General features: G+C 43.1%; 1 protein-coding gene across 2 annotated transcripts in view; it reads left to right on the top strand.

The window, feature by feature from the left end:
* The first annotated feature begins 2,386 nt into the window (after positions 1-2,386).
* Positions 2,387-19,497, top strand: part of ccdc102a (coiled-coil domain containing 102A) — a 94,180-nt gene continuing 77,069 nt past the window's right edge. For both annotated transcript variants that reach the window (XR_014568939.1, XM_083759644.1), the window contains exon 1: positions 2,387-2,506. The gene's annotated coding sequence lies outside the window, so the exon portion shown is untranslated. The remainder of the gene's footprint in view (positions 2,507-19,497) is intronic.

Raw genomic sequence — 19,497 nt, 5'->3', positions numbered from 1 at the left:
GCCGCTGCTCATAAACTTGAGTGCATCAGCGAGATTATACACCGTACATGTGCAACTACAACAGTTAAGGTCAGTAAGATGAATGAGTTATGTTACTCAATAACATAAGCTATATCAATAATATGAACACAAAGATCATTCATAAAAATGTTCTTGCATTTAGGCTTATTCTGAATATAATGTCTCATGATATACTTATGCCTGATTCATTAAAGAAATACTAATAGAAATACGTAATTCCCTCAGACAAAGTCTGCATCAATGGTCTACACCAGTGGTGTAAAGTAAGTTGGCTACATTTAGTACTGCACTTAGAGGGTTAGTTCAGATTTGTAGGTAATACTTGCCGTTGGGGTTGCAAAGGTATTAATTGATTGCCTGAGTTCCGTGGTGGTGAGTTCTGCTCTAGTTTTGGTGAAGTGTTGGTCATTTTTGTTTGGGGGCAGTGGGGCCTGGGGGCCACTCATTAAAGATAACTGGGGATAGGGTGTAACTCCTATGGTCTGAGGCAGCACTATATAGCAACAAGCTCTCAACAGAACCCAAATTAGCTGATATTTGAATTACAGTACCTTTAATACACTTGACTACAGTATCGTTATTCAGGTATCATGCATTGTCGCTAAATAACCACATGGTGGTGCTAAAGGCTTCAAATTATTCATCAGCGTACTCTTATAAAGACCAAAGGTTAAAAGGCTCTGAACGGTATTCAAGATTGTGCTTCTTTCTGTCACAATTCATTATGTGTTATATATTTCACTATGTCTAATGTCTTTATTTACCCCATTTTGTTTCTTTATAAGATTAAAGACTGGACACACTCTCCAAAGTCGGCTGGTGACTATAGGTAGGCCTATACATATTTGATTGGGCATCTATTAGTCTAGTACTCATGTTTTTTATTATAATTTACGAGTTGGCAGGTTATGTGGCGTATCTATCTGGTGCAATGTAAATCTAATAATACCTTTTATTAATAGCCTATATAGCACCTTTTTAGACAAAGTCACAACCTGCTTAAAATGCAATTATAGCAACAAAGGCAACAACTAATTAGTGTCACTGAAAAATAGATGCATACATTTCTGCTCTTAGGGGGTTAAAAAGCCTTATATAAAAATGGGTCTTTAATTTAGATTTAAAAATGGTTATGGAGCTAGCAAACCTGAGGTCCAATGGGAGGCTGCCCAAATAAGTTAACCTGGGTCGGTGCCGAACTAGCTAATATAGGCACCTGCTTTGCAGCGAGATCAAAGCGTGTCCCCACTCTAGCTCTTTCCACTCGGGGTCAGTGGGCCTTCAGTGGTACTGGGTTTGAGGCTCTGACGAGGGCTCCTTGTGGGCCCTTCATTGGCCGTTGATTGTGTTAAATGTAGGTCAAAAGAATGATAAAAACAAAACAAAAGGCCCTGTCTCATGGTCACCAACTTAGGAAACTCTAGTAGGGCTGCATCAGAGGACCTCATCTAATCTAAAAGTTACTGGTCTGGCAGCCAGTGCATGTGCGGCTAGTAGCCTACCAGTAAGGGTTATTATGCGTAGGCTACTGATCCTATAGTCCCACTGGTAATGACTCTCGCACCCACCTTCTGTACCAATGGCGGTGTATGGATCAGTTGCTGAGTGTTGAATATGGGGCGTTATAGTTACAGTAGTCGAGGCATAATGGTTGAGTCAACCTCAGGACCACAAGGATGCAATTAAGCTACTGTAGGCTTTTTCAACCTCTGTAGGCTAGTCCCGTGCTTCCCAAAGTGGGGTCCGGGGACCCCCAGGGGTCCTTGAGGGAGTTCCAGGGGTCCCCAACTAAATGATAGTTTGGAACCAAATGGACCCTTATGGTTCTGTAACTCTGAGAGTGTACAAATGGGTGTGCCAAATGAAATGGGTGTACCAAATGGACCCATTTGGTTCCATTTGTACATTCTCTGAGTTAAATTAACATTGATTTTACAATATGAATTGGGGTCTCAGAGATAGAAATGGAATTAAATGGTGTTCCGTAGACTAATGTATGTCAAAACAAATTAAAATGTTTCAAAATCACTGCTAGGGCCGTAAACATAGATCTTCTCTTATGGGGGTCCTTGGTACCGGTATATCTCTTCAAATGGGGGTCCGCGGGGCGCGGGCTAATTAGTGTAAATTTGGGGGTCCTTGACATGAAAACGTTTGGGGACCACTGCTAGTAGGCAGGCTACATATTGAATTCAGGACTTTTTTTACTTATAAGTATTTCAGTATTGATACCGGCTCTGGTGCCTGCATGCTTGGATGATGGGCTGGCTGTGTTCTGTTCAGCCCTGCTCGGCAGAGAGAGACCCGCCCCTTCCCTTTCCACTCCCTCCTACTAGAGATGCTGCGAATCCCGGGGAAAAATTCCTGAAGGAAAGGGAAGGAACCGGGCGAGGGTTGCTGGAATTCAACGGAATATATCGGCTCTTATATAAAAATACACCTTCCAGGGAGGGAGGAGATTTTCCGGTCTCAATTCGTACACAGGGTATGTATGTCCAGTGTTGTATTTTATTTCACGATTGTTTATTATTTTAAAGCTTTGGCTGATAGTTTCACCACAAAGCCACTGCTTTGCAACACTGGTGTCAAATGACACCAGCAGCAGCACAGGGCAGAATTGCATGCGAGAAAATCGTGTCCGCTTCTTTCTTTTCTAGTTAGCTCTGGTCAATAGCGTTAGAAGGACGTCTCCTCCTATACGCTATATGGACCAGGTCTAGGTTTTAGTTAGTTAAAATATAGTGCTGCTGATGATGTGAACTTCAAAAGTATTTTATTGCTTTGTCAACGATATGTCTCAGAAACACTGTTGCAAAAGGCAACTTTAGCTTTTGCTATTAGGTTACCCTTGAAGTTGGAATTCTTAACATGTCGATTTATTTTTGCAAGTGATTGTTATAGCAAGCAACTGTTTGATATGTATTGAAATGTATCAAAGAAAAACAGCCTGTTCAATTGATATATCGATGCCTCTGTGTCTGTGAACGTAAATAGTATCGTAGCTATGGTCTGATATTGAAAACTCCAATTAAAACAAATGACCTGATCTCTGAGACAAATGATCTCTAGGGTCCTGCAGGGATCAACCTGTAGGATCAACCTGTACTGGGCAGATGACCTCTGTGACATCACTGACATGGACAATGGTGTGACCACAGTCATACACACATATATATATAGTATTTGGAGAATGCAACTGCATGCTCGTCCCTGCACCCCAAAAGACAAGATATTCTCTTGATATAGAGTAAAGTACTGCAGAAGACAATGACATAATATTTGAAGACTGACTGGGAGAGACCCTGCCTGTGGGCTCATGGGGGGAAGTCCCTCCCTATGTATCTCAGTCTGTATGTAGCCTGTTGCCAATGATGTAACCTGTTCCGTGTTGGAGAGATTAAGTGTTTGGGGGATTTTTCACAACGGCACAACATGTGTCTTCCTCTTACTTCTAGCTCGCCACGTTTATCAGCTCAGACTGCAGACACAACCAGCGTGCGACTTACAGCTATAAAGCTGTCTGTTTTTTTGCGTACTCTGTTTCTTTCACTCTTGTCATCGATTGAATCAAATTCAGTGTGTTGTATTGGCCTTGGTGATGATGGAATAGAATATCCATCTTGCACACAAACACACATGTGCATGGCACAGGGGGGGGAGAGAATGACTTCTGTGTGGTTGTCATGGAAACAAAGAGTTTTCAAAGGGGAGGAACGAGGTCCATCTGCCTTGCATGGCCTGATATCATTGTTATTGTGTGTGTGTGTCTGTTTGTAAGAGAGAGAGTGTTTGTACGAGATACTTTTGCTCACATGTTTGCATGCCCACATAAATGATCGTGATGTTATCGTCCGATCTGTCTCTGTACCTCCCTTACAGGTCAACTTAGTTATGTTTGTAAGCTCTCATTGTTAAATGAACACTATTCTTAGACTCTGTGTAGACCATGTCTGAGGCAGTCTGAGCTGCAGTCCATTGTCTGTCTTCCTGTGTGGAATAACAACATACTAGGTTTCTCTCTCACTCTCAACTCTTAGGCCAATAGGCCACGATGCCCAATTTCTTAAGCTCTTCTTTTCTCAATGTTAACAAGTTCCGTACTCTCCTTCTATCCAGCTACCAGACTCTCATCCCATCTGATCAGTCTTTGCCATCACCTATTACAAATGATATCCATCAATCTTTTTCCTTTGCATCGCTCTCTCTCTCTAGTCTAGCCAAATTCCAATATCCAAAATCTCGGCCACTCGCTCACTCCAGCATGGCAGTGTTACGGTGAAACTGGTGACCTGCTGAAATATATGAAAATCATGTAGACATCAACATGGTGGAGTGACCAAGTGTGAGTGAGCGAGTAGCCGAGATTTGGGGTATTGGAATTTGGCTTCCCTCCCTCTCTCTCTCTCTCTGTCTCTCAGTCTCAGCACAATCTGTTACATTGCATTACAAGCCACACCAAAGTTAAGTACACCAGGCAGTCTGGTCGAGGCAGCTTAAACAGTGAGTGTAATGTTCCATATCTGACCATTCAACTGAATAGGTCTGTTGGTCTGTTTGCAGCTGGAAAATGCCCTCTTGTTTGTTTTTGTGCAATCAGAAGGAATTGGTATGTAGCCCCTAGCCTGTGTGCCAAACTGACAGTGTACCTCCAATCACTTACCTACCACATTCCATTACCCCACACACACACACACACACACACACACACACACACGCACACACACACACACACACACACACACACCTCTGGCTGTGTTTATTTTTCCTTCAACAACCCCCTTTCATTTCTGTACATTTTTCCCATCTTCCATGTGCCTGGCCATGTTGCCCTCTGTGCCTACCTCTGCCTTTATCTGGTTTCCCCTCTGTCTCGAGACTATTTTCTTTTTCATTCCTCTGTTTCAGTTTACCTCTCTCTCTCTCTCTCTCTCTCTCTCTCTCTCTCTCTCTCTCTCTCTCTCTCTCTCTCTCTCTCTCTCTCTCTCTCTCTCTCTCTCTCTCTGACTGACTGACGTGCCTCTCAAAGGGCTGAGAAGTCAAGTTGCCGCCAGCATGGGTCTCCAAACGATTGACTTCCTGCTTCTTAGTGGTGTGAGTCATCCGCACTCAGACCGGGTGTATGTGACAAACTGACAGGCCCTTGTCCATGGAAAAGCCTGTATATTAGACCAGTGATTTTCAACCTGTGGGTTTGTGATTTTGCCATTTTGGGGGGTCCCCAGAAGACAGTGAAGTGACAATTTAGAACTTTTAGCACCTTTTTCATACATAAAAAAGAAAGAAATTAAACAGACCATTACTGCATAAAAAGTGAAACTATACTATAAAAACTGGTCAAAAATTGGCCAAATTGTCAAATCATAATATTATTTCACAATTATTTGACAATTTGGCCAATTTTTGACCAGTTTTTATAAGAAAGAGGCACATTTTTTGAAAATAGACGAGCTACAAGCTCACAACGCCCACTAAGCGAGGCGTTGTGATCTTGTAGATTGTCTGTTTTCACTTTCCAAGTTCTTATCAGGTTGGGGTGTCCCCCGCTCAAAAATGATTATTTTGGGGGTCACGGCCAAAAAAGGTTGAGATGAGAATCACTGCATTATGCAATCATTTTGATCCTAGTGCAGATTTATTTTTCTTTGTACAAGTTAAATCCTAATAGTGGTCCCATGCCCGTCTAGTTTACAAAAATAATTGTGCTAGTGTTATCTCCTAATTTGTGATACTTTGATACATTGTAACACATTCTAGACATGGGTCTAATTGTATTTATTTATGTAGGGTTTTGTGGCCTCAGCTATTATGTAGCATCTTTTTAATGTGTCTGTGTTGACCGTTTTATGGTGATAGACACATTAGCTGAGGGATGTGTGTGAATTAACAGGACAGTGAGGTGTGACGTCTTGGCCAGATTGTCTCAGGATAGTTGATGTCCTGCACTAATGATGTTGTTAATTGACTGCCCGTACAGAGGCAGTAAACTAGGAAAGTGGCGAGGGTTGACTTGCTGTCTTGTGTGCACCCAAATAATGTAAGCCCCGTTTATGCGAGCAACACAGCCCTACTACAATGTGTGAATTTTAAATTAGGACCGATTATGGTGTTTTATTCATTTATCTCGATAAGTTTCAAATAAATATCTCTGCAATCAATCAATAGGTCCAACTTGATCTCAAAACCAAAACAGCAGGCGATGCCTTCTGGATTACCATAAATCCTCTAACCGTGTGCATGGTAAATCTTTACCTTATGACACAGCCTAAGCAGCACCCCCTGGCAATCCTATAATGTATCACCGATTTGTAATGGCCACAAACCATGAACGCACAGGAAAATAGCAAGTATTGCACAAGCCTAGTTGGTGGGTGGCTGGATTGATGGATGGATTGATCCATCCCTGTGGGGACATTGTGTAATGTGCAAAATGTGAAAACCATGCATATACAAAAGTCAAATCTTTTTATGTTGGCATAATTTACTTGGAATTGGTGAGTTTCCATCTGTGTGAGAGAATGTGTCTGTCTCTGTTTAGCCATGTTTGTTTAGGACTTGGTAATTACCGTTGGCAGTAGAGTTTGCATTAGGGGATGGTGAAGAATGCCTTTGGTCTAGTGCTCTTCAATGGAGCTGCACTATCCAGATTTCTCTCAGGCTACAGGTCTCACAATAGCCCTCTTTAATATCTACGTATGTGTTTGTGCATTTGTTGGCAGGTTTATTTCTATGATTGTGTGTGAGTTAGTATGATTTAATTACGTATGTTCACATTCTCGATTTGGCTGCGAGATCACTGGTGAAATGTTGACTTCCAAATCCTCACACACACTTCCTCTTTCCAAGCTGGGAAATACTCCCTGCTGTCTATACCAGGAAACAGCCATAAGTCACCCTGTAACAACGTGCACCGCACACACACACACACACACACACACACACACACACACACACACACACACACACACACACACACACACACACACACACACACAGAGCCTTCCTGTCGGAGTGAAACCACTTAAATGACGTCATCATGGGCCAGTTCTGATGGCCTCTCTGTGAGCTGTCCTCCAGATGTAACCAATGAGAGCAACAGATGCTGGAGGTGGGAGGGGTCAGGAGAGCAGTAGTTGAGTCAAACCTCTCCTGGATGACTTATCTCTTGTTTTCTGTGCAGCATGTCTAGGTGGTGATGGTGTTTTCTGTGCAGCATGTCTTGGTGGTGATGGTTTGACGCCAGTTATTGGTCTAGCCGGGTTCCCAAACTGTGGTGCGTGCACCCCTTGTGGTGCGCAAAAGCCTTCTAGGGGGTGCATGACATGAAAAGGTTAATGGCGGTTTTATGGTGTTATTTAGCAGCACAGAAGGCAAAACCCGCAAACCACTGTTGTAAGGAGATGTATAGAGCAGCTGTGGGAGTATACTGCCGCTGCATGTCTCTCAGTGCAGTGACATTCTGTGATTATTTGCCATAATCATATTAAATACTGAGACTGAGCCCTGGGGGGTGTGTCAGCTAGGTCAGGAGGTAACGGGGGGTGCAGGGCCAATAAAGTTTGGGTACCGCTATAGACTCTAGCGATATGTTTATTAGAGCTTGACCAATGTGAGATTTTGCGGTCTGATCTGACCGATTGGGGAATACTAGTCAACTTGACTATCAAAACTGTCATTTTTTTCAAACTCTTTTTGAGGGGTGCTAGCCGCTCCAACGTGTGGCTTTCACTTGAGTCGTGATGTCATGACTCATGTGGCAGCCAAGTCTATGGACTTTTCATGTTTGCTTTAAGCAGGACGCCCGGTTTTCCGCATGCATCGACTTGACATCGAGTGTCAAGTCACAGTGGGCTAGCCTGGTTTCCAGCCCATAGACCCCGCCCACTCGACTGAGCGCACTGGAGGCTCAGAGAAAATCAGGCTAACAGTAAGCTTCACTTGTGATTTCTTTTGAATCGTTGTGTTGAATTATATACATGAACATTAGTGACATTGCATTAGTTATAGGGCCGGCAGTGGCTCAGGGGTAGAGTCAGTGGCTCAGGGGTAGAGTCAGTGGCTCAGGGGTAGAGTCAGTGGCTCAGGGGTAGAGTCAGTGGCTCAGGGGTAGAGTCAGTGGCTCAGGGGTAGAGTCAGTGGCCGGATGGGAACCGTGAGGTTCCCAGTTCGAATCCGGGTGTCCTTGAGCATGACTCTGAACCCATAATTGCTCCCGATGTGCAGGTTGGTGCCTCGAATGATTTCCTTTGCCATCAGGGTGAATGAATGTGTGTGAACGAGTGAATGTAATTCACAATCTATGTAAAACGCTTCGGATAAAAGCGGTGTATAAATGCAAAATGCATATATTATTATTATTATTATTTTTTTTTTTTTAACCAAAACAAATATATTGGGCTCTAATGCTCGTGTCTTTATTTACATTAAAGTGCTAAAACATCTATGTGGATATAGCAAACGGTGGTATTTCTGAACATTGGCTTTATTTTGGATCATGTTTGGGGTGAAATTGTGCCTACACCTTGTAAAATCATTTATATCCCATTTCTCTTGACAGTAGTGGCGGTTTTATTGCAATTGGCGGGCCCCCCACACCACTTCTGAATGCACTAAGAGGAAAAAACATTGTGACATTAATTGTGAGTGCTAACTTCAAGCTCCTTAGCCTTGTGAAACTGAGGCAGTAAAATCCACTCCAGTCACAACTTGAAAGTGAAATATTTCTGGATCATTTATTGTAAGACATTCCTCCTCCTCGCCTCGGTTGCCATGATTGCCATTGGCCTTGCTTAACCAAATTTGGCGCCAGTGGAGCTGGAGCCATTGCCGGTGAATTTGAGCCCATAAATCTGGTATGCTTTTCTTTCACAATCCCCATACTTCCATTATATGTGTGTATTGATGTATTTCCACACAAGTATTGCACGTGTGCGTGTGTGTGTGTGTGTGCGTGTGCGTGTGCGTTTGCGTGCTTTTGTGCGTGCTCTTTAAGACTGAGAGGAGCACACAGAGGTTTCTCTGAGGCTGGCATCAGGCATTGGTGTTGATTGATTGATTACTTTAGTTCAGTTTGAAAAAAACAGCACAGGAAAGTACAGTTCAATACAAGGTCTGCTATGCCAATTGGCTTGTTTCCATTGGAGTCCTTCATATTCAATTCATCAGAACATATAATGATATACAAATATACAGTACTTTGCTGCTGCAAATATATCACAAACGGTTAGAAATCAAAATAAATAATATGTACAGTAACGGGGAGGGGGGGGGGGGGGGAGGGGCGACCAGTTTGAGAGCGGTTTTGAAGGAGAGTAGAGATTCACATTCCTTTACAACTGTTGGTAGGGCGTTCCACATTTTTGTGGCATATAGGAGCAAAATTAATTTAACCTCTTGTTTGAACCAAATCAATGTTAACCAGATCTATCATTAGCCGATGGTGAGACGGGCTACTCATATGTTCAATCAATATGTTTTATTTGTCATATATACATATACTGTATGTGCAGTGAAATGTTGGTGTGGAATACGGTGATGGTGAGACGAGGGGATACGTATCCCCTCCTCCTCTAGAAATTAACCCTTTGTCAGAAGTCATCTCTTCTCAGCCACTCTGTATAACATCTAATGATAGTGTGGAAATGCCAAAGATAATGAGGTGCACTTGTTTATGAGCTGCCAAGACACCTATGATTTTATAAGACATTCACCCCTGTCCAGGTGCAATCCCTAATCCTGTGTGTGTGTGTGTGCGTGCGGCACGTGTGTGCGTGTGTCCCCTTTGGCACACTAGCAGGCATATTTACCAGGCTTTAATGCTCAGTTGCAGTTGTTTCCCCGATAAAGCAGGCCCCCATGGACACACTATCTGCCACGGAAATCAGACAAACAGCTCTTTTTTTTCGAGATCCCTAATCAATTATACTCTTTGAAGATAAGACAATCTAGATTAGAAGTTCTTCTTCCTTATGCCTGGAATCAATTTGCCATGTGCTGCAGAATGTAACCATGTTTGTTTTCATGGCTATTCAGTGCATAGAAGCTAATGGTTTCTGAATGTAGAGTTTAGTAATCCATACTGAAAGCAAAGCCTCGCGGTTAGATAGTTCCACTGTCTCACATAATCATCCAGATAAGTCTCATTAGGGGAAGCCATACATTCGATCTCTATAAGGTCATGCTGTAGTTCATACTGTATTGTTGTTGCAAATCAAATCAAATAGCCAGTAATTGGGGAGCACAGGGGACCATGCTTAGAAAATCAAACACAGTGCTAGTTGTCTGTTGCAAATTTATAAAGCAAATGTTTTAGATATGATATATCATAGAATCATAATAGTCTGTGACCACGTCTCTGAGCCTTCACACTTGCCCTGAGGGTTTATGGTGTGAGCTGTAGCTGTATTTATTTATGTAGGTATTCCTGCTAAGCGTTGTGTTGGCTGGATTGCATCCAGACAATGTACTGTAGAATCCTGATGACAGTGCCCCCCCCCCCCCCCCCCCACACACACACACACACACACTATTTAGGCTAAGGGATGCGGTCTGGCTGGCTCATCGCATTACAATGCAATCAAAAATGCACTTCTTGGTTGCCATCCAGCCTTTACAGTTAATGCACCCTTGAGGGATGAGGTGATAAAGAATATATATATAAAACACTCTGATTGAAATTACGAGTACAACGAAGCATGATGAGTACAGGTTGGTAGGGAAATGTTTATTTTAGAGGAGGAGGATACACTTTACACAGTGGGAAACATTTAACGGCTCAATAAATGCAGTGTTGAGTGAGTGTCAAAGATCCTTCCACCAACAGGTACTATAGGGAAGTCTCTGAGTTGTACTGTGCAGTTTACACTCTGTTAATAAGCGTAATGCAGGACAGCAGTTTACTGGAGCTGGTTGCGCTTTTCTGTCTTGCTCAAAGGACTCTTTGACAGACAGCGGAATGGTTGGCTGCAACAGCGGTCCATGTTGTGACCTTCTGATGTGGGTCGGCCTCACTAGCCTCCGTGCCACCCCACCACCCAGATACTAATGTCAACCAACTGTGGCGTTGGCATGGCAGACAGGACCATAGGAAAGAGGCCAGGCATCAGCTAACATTGACAGACGGGGCCAGTAGTTGCTAGCTTACTTGCCAAAGTTTGGTTTGTGCTCACAAAAAGCTACAATCAATAATGGTACAATATAATGGTACAAGACACACAAATGCCCCCCCCCCTTCCTTCCCGGCCTAAGTGACTCAATCCTCCGTGTTTCAGTGTGACCAGGTTTGGGCCATTCTATCTTGCAGTTAAAAATGCCTCTGATCCTCATTAGGGCCAATAAAAGCTCTCCATGTCCTTCCAGAGGCTGCTGGGGGAGCGTGGTGCTGCCTGCGAGGGCTTTGAACTTGTGTCTCGTGGGGAGAGATGAGACAGACATCTGGTGATCCCAGGTTCGATGATGGGTCACCATGGGCCATCCATTATCCACATGACGGGACTAAACACCATTTAGGTCAATGATATGAAAGTAGGCCTACTGGTCCACTGCAAAAACACAGCTCTTTTCTCTCTGCTTCACACTCTGGTTCCACAGTACTTGTTTTCCTCTGCAGCGGTAGCGACACCTTCAGAAATGCTACATCATATCATATCAAATGTCAAACATTTTTGCAGTGAGTGGAAATAACGAAAAGGGATGATCTGCCAGACTGAGCCTTCTCATCGTAGCTCACAACTCACAGCCGAAGTTTAGTTTGTGCTCCAGCTCTGTCTCTGTGTTTCATCATTTTCCTCTTATCTCAGCACTTGCTCGATGTGCTGAAGAGCAAGAACTGTGTTTACCCCCATCTTACCAAATGGTAGCAGCACATTATGCAACCTCCCACGCACGCATCGCCCCAAACTATAGATGTTAGTTAGCAGCAGATGCTTTGAAGTTGGCTGGCTCAATTGCTGAGGCATGTTCGATATGGAACGCCATCGTTGCATAATGCTGATTAATATTTAGTATTGGGTATTAAGCAAAAGGAAGGAACATAGCCTTTGGCGTGTTAAGAATATTGTGAAGAGTATAGTAATGTCACACAGCCATACCTGGTCCAGAAAGATACAATGCATTGTGATGCCGTATTGGAATGTTCTGATTCGCTGAGGTATGTACAGTAAAACCTGTCGCTTGCCTTTTTGTGCGGGTCAACAGACTGATTTAAGTAAAGCAAAACACAATGAAGAGCCTAAATTCAACCCCACTTCTTTATTAAAGGCCCACTCCTGTATTGGTTTGAACATAATATTAGCGTTATTTTCATCATGCATTCTTACATTACATTAATTGAAATACACGTCTGTTTTACTCCACAATTTACAAACATGAACGAACGCGACATGACGTTTTGTAAGACTGATTAGGCCTTTAATAAATAGACCATGTAGACTGATGTTCAGAATGTGCCTCAATATCTGCATGGTGGCGTGGGATGATCATTTAAGATCCCTTTGCTTGACACTGAAGTGTCATCATAGTTCTGCCTTTGCCGTCAGTGTTATTACAGGGAGGCATTTAGACACTACATTATGTCATTTGTGGTAGTGAAGGCACCGGAATTTGAACATGTTTTGCTCACTGCAGGCAACATCCAGCGTAGAGGAGTCAGGACTGCATCACCAAACTGTGAAGAGCAAGCAAGGAAACCCTGTCCCTCTTACATCGCTACAATCCATCACCGTCTTACTCCATGTCTCTTTCTCATCGCCCAACTTGCCCTCCATCAATCTATGCCTCTGTCTCTCATCTCACTCCGTCTTTGGTCTGTCCTCACGCTGTGTGTGTCTCTCTCTCTCTCTCTCTCTCTCTCTCTCTCTCTCTCTCTCTCTCTCTCTCTGTGTGTGTGTGTGTGTGTGTGTGTCCTCACTGTCCTATTGAATAAATGATGGTTTGGTTATCTGATACTGCACAGCTAGCCTGTGCTGAGGTGGACACTCTGGGAGGTGATATGCACAGAGAAGGAGATACATTACGCGCACACGCACATCACACACACACACACACACACACACACACACACACACTGTCACTGTCGTTTCTATCAGCTCACACACACTCAAAGTCTCCCTTTCTCTCCCACCATCGGGACCCACTCTGTCTCTCTCTTTGTCATCTCTCTCAATACACAACATGTTTCTCCCTTAATGGCTCGTGTCAAATGTGCGTATATGCATGTTAGTGTGTGTGTGTCGTTGTGTATAGATTGAGCAGTGGAGCTGATCTGCATTCTGCATGACATGGCACAATGTCCGTTTTAAGCTTGATTTACGCTGGCTTCAGAACAGGCTTCAGTTCAGAATCAGATGTGTCGTGACGTTTACAATGGACCTTGTGGTGCAGTTTGAAAAACTCTAAATCAGAGCTGTCCAAACATTCCACCAACGTCCAAATTTTATATAAAATAGGTAGGGAGGCTGTGAATCGGAGAACACCACACATTTTACCTTGAAAATTCTTCTCAACAGTTTCTCTGTCAAGCAGAGAGCTTGAATACACTTAAATCCTATACACCATGGTCCCCGCTTTTTCCGTCAACATTAAATCCTAATCGGCTTGTAGATCTGCTATTTCTGCCAGCTGTTCGCCATAATAGGGATTCAAGGGATCACATGTGTATGGGTATACTGTACGTACAGGGTGATTATTAGGGCATCCTTCAAGGCTTTAAAATTCTCCTTCACATTTTCACATGGATGGAATACAGTACAATGATTGTGTATATTTTCACTTACACTCCATTACAATGGCTGTCGGCCCCTTGGTGCGACGGCTAGCCTCCCAAGACCCCTAGTACCTATTACATATCACAGTTCTGAGGAACCACCAAGGGATATTTTAGAAGTTGGGCTTGGCCAGGTTTCAGAAGCACTTCAGAACAGAGTATATTATACTGAGGCCTTTTTGAGGGAGAGCGGACGAATGGCGGTAAGAATGGTTCACACTTCCCACTGGCCCGGCCCAGCGGTGTGTCCGCAGTAGCCTCCCAGCCAGCTTCCACGTCCTCTCTCTCTCTCACACACACACACACACACACACACACACACACACACACACACACACGGTACGACTGGGTGGTGGAGATGGCTGTCCGGCCGTGTGGTCTGTGTGTAGTACAGTACACTGTGTTTAAGGTTGTGCGTTTTTCTAATGGCATGCAGGGCGTATGCTTGCATAGGCATGTCTCTGCGTGACCACAGAGTGAGTGAGGGTGTGTGTGTGTGTGTGTGTGTGTGTGTGTGTGTGTGTGTGTGTGTGTGTGTGTTTGTGTGCAATGCATGCATGTGTGTGTGTGTGAATGGTAATATATCAGAGTGGGATAAAGTGTGCGTAAATGTACAAGTGTGAAGACCTTAATTCTTAGCTGTGCTGTGTGCGCGTCCGTGCAAGAGAGAGAAAGAGAGATCTAGAGAATCTGTGCAAGAATGCACTGTATAATTTCCTACAGCATTCCCTCGTTCTGCTGTCACTTCACACAGGCTCTGCTCCACGGGATGATGGTAATATTTGAGCTGACAGACCGATCAAGAGACAGACTGGTAAATGGAAGCTGAAGGCAAGCAGAGAGAAATGCAGAGGTTCAGATCGATGGGAACATGACAGGCTGACTCTTCAGTTTGAGCAGGGGTCATTGCCATGCTGGCTTATGGTGGACATTTTTGTCAACTCAATTTTGTCAAAACTCAGACATACAAAATGTATGGACATAATAATAATGTCCAGATAGAAACGCATAAAGAAAGAGATAAACCCTGAACGGCCATAACAGAGAGTTAAGGGGGTCCTCAAATAAAACCTTTGAGAACCACTAGTACTAGTTCGACTCCTAGTAAATAAGTGCCATACATATTCTGAAGAAAACATGGAGACATTCAGTAATTGGGTTTTATGAACAAAATAAGGACATAATATTGTATCAAAAATAAAATCAAACCTTTGCCACGGACAAGACGGACATGATTGTCCGTGTACGGACATATGGTCAACATTAGGCCTGTGTAGTGCCAACCAGATGTTACCAGCATAGCATACTGACCATTGTTCTGAGGTTACCATGACAGAGGTTTCTATTATGCAGGAGAGTGTGGGCAACCATTCTAGTTGTCTAAATGTCTACTTAGACATAATTACTCATGGAGAAACAAGAAACGCTTCCTCCACTATTACTAGTTGAGGTATCGAGCGGAGCTTACTCTTTAACTCCTATTGTGAAATGTGTGTTTACAAACCATGTTTGTTAACGAGTTCTGCTAACAATTCATTAACAGACGGCTGTGCGAGACACAGACCGACTCATTTTAATTTGGTTTTATTCACCAAATCAGCTTCACCACAGAGGCAATCACGTTGAGGGAGTGTGTGTGTGTGTGTGTGTGTGTGTGTGTGTGGCATCAAGTCTGGTGATGTGTAGCAGAGGAGACATGTGGTTGTCTGCTCTACTCTACACGCTACCCACACCAAATGAGCAGTGCTATGCTGGGGTGCGGGCATTAAGGCCTGGGAGCTGAACAAGCTAAACAAGATCACAAAGAAGGCTAGTTCTGTTGTGGGCCTCAGGATGTAGGGGCTGCAGTCAGTTACAGAGAGGAGAATTAGGGACAAACTGGTCTCCATGTTGGCTAACCCCTCCCATCCACTCTATGGTGACTTGCAGGACAGAGTGAGCACCTTTAGGTAGGCTCACCTTCCCTCTGAGAATGAACACAGAGCGGTATAGACTCTCCTTCCTGCCAACCGCCATCAAATATAACGCATAAGAACTTTCTCCCCCAATACTTATGGTCCTGTGTCTGAGGTCTTGTTGTGATTATGTCCATTTGTGTCCAATGTGTTTTCTGTCTGTCTGTTGCTTATTTTTACATTTTACATTATGCTACTGTAACGTATCAATTTCCCTGCGGGGATAATAAAGTACATCTCATCAGAGTAAATCAGTTGGCACTTAATTGGTAGTGACAGGGACTGTGTACACATTGGGATGGTTGTTTGATTTTAACAGCAGCTTTAGTCATAGTCTTTTGAATAAAATTTAATTTAGTTGTAGTCATATTTTAGTCATCTGAAATGTTTTAGTTTTAGTCTAGCTACAGTTGACTGCAAGTGTTATTCTTTTCAGAATATTTTTTTATTATTATAGTCTTTTGAATAACACACCATTTAGTCTTAGGCCCTTTAGTCTTTTAGTCAACAAAATTAACACTATCATAAGATTTTAGTCGACTAAATTTACAGTCGATTTTGTCGGATTGAAAGGACGTGTGCACACGTCCTAGCGATTTTCATTGAGAAACATATTCCGGGGGGGGGGGGGTTGGCCTCTCCTTCTGCACCATACTCCTTGCTGTTCGCGCATGCGCGTTGGCATTCACTTCCCTGTTTACGGCTCAGAAAGAATGCCTTATATCTCCTAATCTAGGGAGCTCTCCGTGGTTTTGACCAGATGAATATACTAAATTTCTGACTTCAACATGCCTCTCGCGAGGGATTATTCAGCGACTTTATCGTAATCATAGCGAGGTAAGAAAACAACATTATTTCTCCCGGTTTTTGTACGGAACGGAAGGGGGGAGGCTTTCAGAGTAAAAGCTGCCATATCTGCACGGCACCCCAAGCTGCTATTTCGAAAGAAATTCCGGCACTGATTGTGTTAGTTAACTGCCAGGTGAAACAAACACTCTCCGTTGCACATTTGTCCCCCCCCTGCCCCCCTTTTATTTTTGGTTATTTCTTTGTGTATGTGTATGTTTCTCTGTGACAACCTCCCAGCGTTAGTTTCTGATGTTCTTTTGTTGGTTCAATCACTGTTTTGTTGTGTAGCTCCAGTCTGGGTTAACACCTCCATGTTGCAGTCTTTCAGGGCGTAGGAGGCACTCCCATTGGCTTAGGTGGCGTTTCAGAGTATGGGTTCAGAGTTCAGACTCGGGGCAGCCAATCACGACTACCGGTAGGTCGTCAAAGCCAACCCGAGTGAAAATAGGCCAGGCTTCACCTGGCAAAAAGCTACACTTACACTGCAGACAACAACCCAGATCAATACTTTGATAGATAAGCTGTACTAGATTTGGAGTGGGGGGCTAATAGTCTAACGAGAAAGCTTGTCTAATTACATTTGACACATCAAACATGGCACACTGTGTACAAATCTCTCCTCTCCTTCTGAGTGGCTTAACTCTTTAAGGCAGAAAAAAAATTCATTTTTCCTCCAACCCTTTTGATGTTTAGAAATCTCCCGCTGGCCCAGTTTCAAGAACTCTCCTACTTGGAAGAGGAATCGGTTTCATGTGGAAGGTTTTTGGAGCCAGAGCTGAAATGATTAGGCTTGTATTAGAGCACTTTCCCAAACAGTGGGTTGGGACTCATTTGTGGGCCGCAGACCAATTTTTAGGGGTCGCAGCTCTTTAGCTCTTTATTTTGGTTTGTTTTATTATTTTTTCAAAGGATTTAAAAATATATATATAAACCAGGGGGGCAGTCAGACGGATATTTTGTGAAGCCACAAGGAAATCGGGATTTCTTGAAAGTTCATATAATGGCCTGTTGTGGCGCTGTCATTGGGCCCAAAAAAACCCATAGCCCCATAGAAGTCCATGTATTTGGGCCCAACTTCACCTAGACTGTATTACCTTAATAAACATGGTCATGAATACTTTTTGCTTCCAGTCACTAGTTTAAAGTCTCATTTCTAATTATGGTCCCATTTATAAAAATCTTTACCATAAAGTCGCGCATGCCATGTTCTGAGGGGCGTGGCTACCGTTACAGTCTATGATCGGGATTCCCCACCCACTCGAGTCAAAATAAAAACCAACTAAGAAGAAGGGGGGAAGTCCCGCCTCGTTGTCTGGGCCAGCCAATGGGCCAGCTGGGCCCAAACGGATCTAGAAAGATGGCGATTTACAATTCAAGGACTGACAGGCTTCATTTTACATTCATGTTAGACCCGGGGAATGCTTTGTCCATATTTTTTACAGTCTATGATATAAACCCGCCCAAATATTCCCAAATGCTCATGAAAAAAAGAAAGAAAACTAAACGTATTTCTTAATACAAATAAAAAAATCTAAGCAATTCCATAAAAGTCTACAGATCTACAAGCTCGCAATGTGTCGCATTGTGAGCTTGTAGACTGGCTATTTTCACTAGTAGTTTGGCTCCCGGGGAGCGGCAGGGACACTTTTCTCTTTTGGGTCAAGAGCTTAAAGGTTTGGGAACCATTGTATTAGAGTCACAGAAGTTTAATGTCAGCCATTTTGTACCTTTTCCCTCATCTGCTTTGTTCTCTTTAGAGTTAACTTATACTGTCTTTCTGAAGGTTGTCCAGCTCCACACTCAATTCTTTAGTGATTTAATCTACCGGTAAACCATTTATATTTGCGATTGGAGAATCTTCTATTCGTTGTTGTTTTTTTTTTTTTTTGGGGGGGGGGGTCTATGCCTGTTGTTTTGCTTTCACACAACATAGGCTAATCCATTTTTATACTGACCTCACTGCATGTTGTTTCACTTATGACTGAATTGACTTGGCCCATAAATAATGAAAACCGTTTAGTCCTTTTGTGGACTGCCTTAAACTCATATTACTCACATTTACTGTAGAGATGCAGCACAGAAAACCTACGAAACATACTTTTGGAAGCTGTAACGTGCATGCGTGCTATCTGTGAAATTGTAGTACATTAAATATTTGCCAAGTACAGTTAAGCACTAAATGGTTGTGAGTCTGTTCATATGCAGTAAGCTGTGTCAAAGGCATATTTCTCTGGTGCCTTTCCCTCCCAACAGTATGTCGGTGTCAAAAGGCTCAACTTAAAGGCAAGCCAACAGATTGAGCTGATCTGGGTCCAAAAACGTTCAGTGGGAACTGGGAACCTCTGCTAACTCCTAACTGTAGCTTTGAGTGAGTTCTGTTTTAAACCGCAGGAGGAAGACACAAACAAATCCTTGGGTTCAATTCACATACTGTAGATACAGTGGTGTAAAGTAACTAAGTATATTTACTGAAGTACTGTACGTCAGTACAATTTTGAGGTATTATTTTTTTTACTTTATGTATTTCCAATTTTCTATATTTTTACTTGTCTTCTACTATACCACATCTCAGAGACAAATATATACTTGTAGATTACATTTTTTGAGTAGACAGCTCTATGTATGTGTGTCCTTGGGTCTGTCCCTGGCTGGGTGGTTTGGTCTGTCCGAGCACGGAAATAGCGTTATAGCTTTTGTTCACCACCAAGTGTCACTGTTGCACAGCCTAACACACACACACACACACACACACACACACACACACACACACACACACACACACACACACACACACACACACACACACACACACAGGCCAGGGATGAGGACTTGTATAGTACGTACAGCACAAGTACAGTACAGCACCAGTCACTTCAGACGGGTCTGAGTTTTCATTACAAAACAAACCTTAAC

The sequence above is a fragment of the Protomyctophum parallelum genome (genome assembly GCF_964188405.1).
Source record: "Protomyctophum parallelum genome assembly, chromosome: 2".
Taxonomy (NCBI): Eukaryota; Metazoa; Chordata; class Actinopteri; order Myctophiformes; family Myctophidae; genus Protomyctophum; species Protomyctophum parallelum.
The sequence above is the reverse complement of the archived record's forward strand: the minus strand, read 5'-3'. Positions and strand labels throughout refer to the sequence as shown.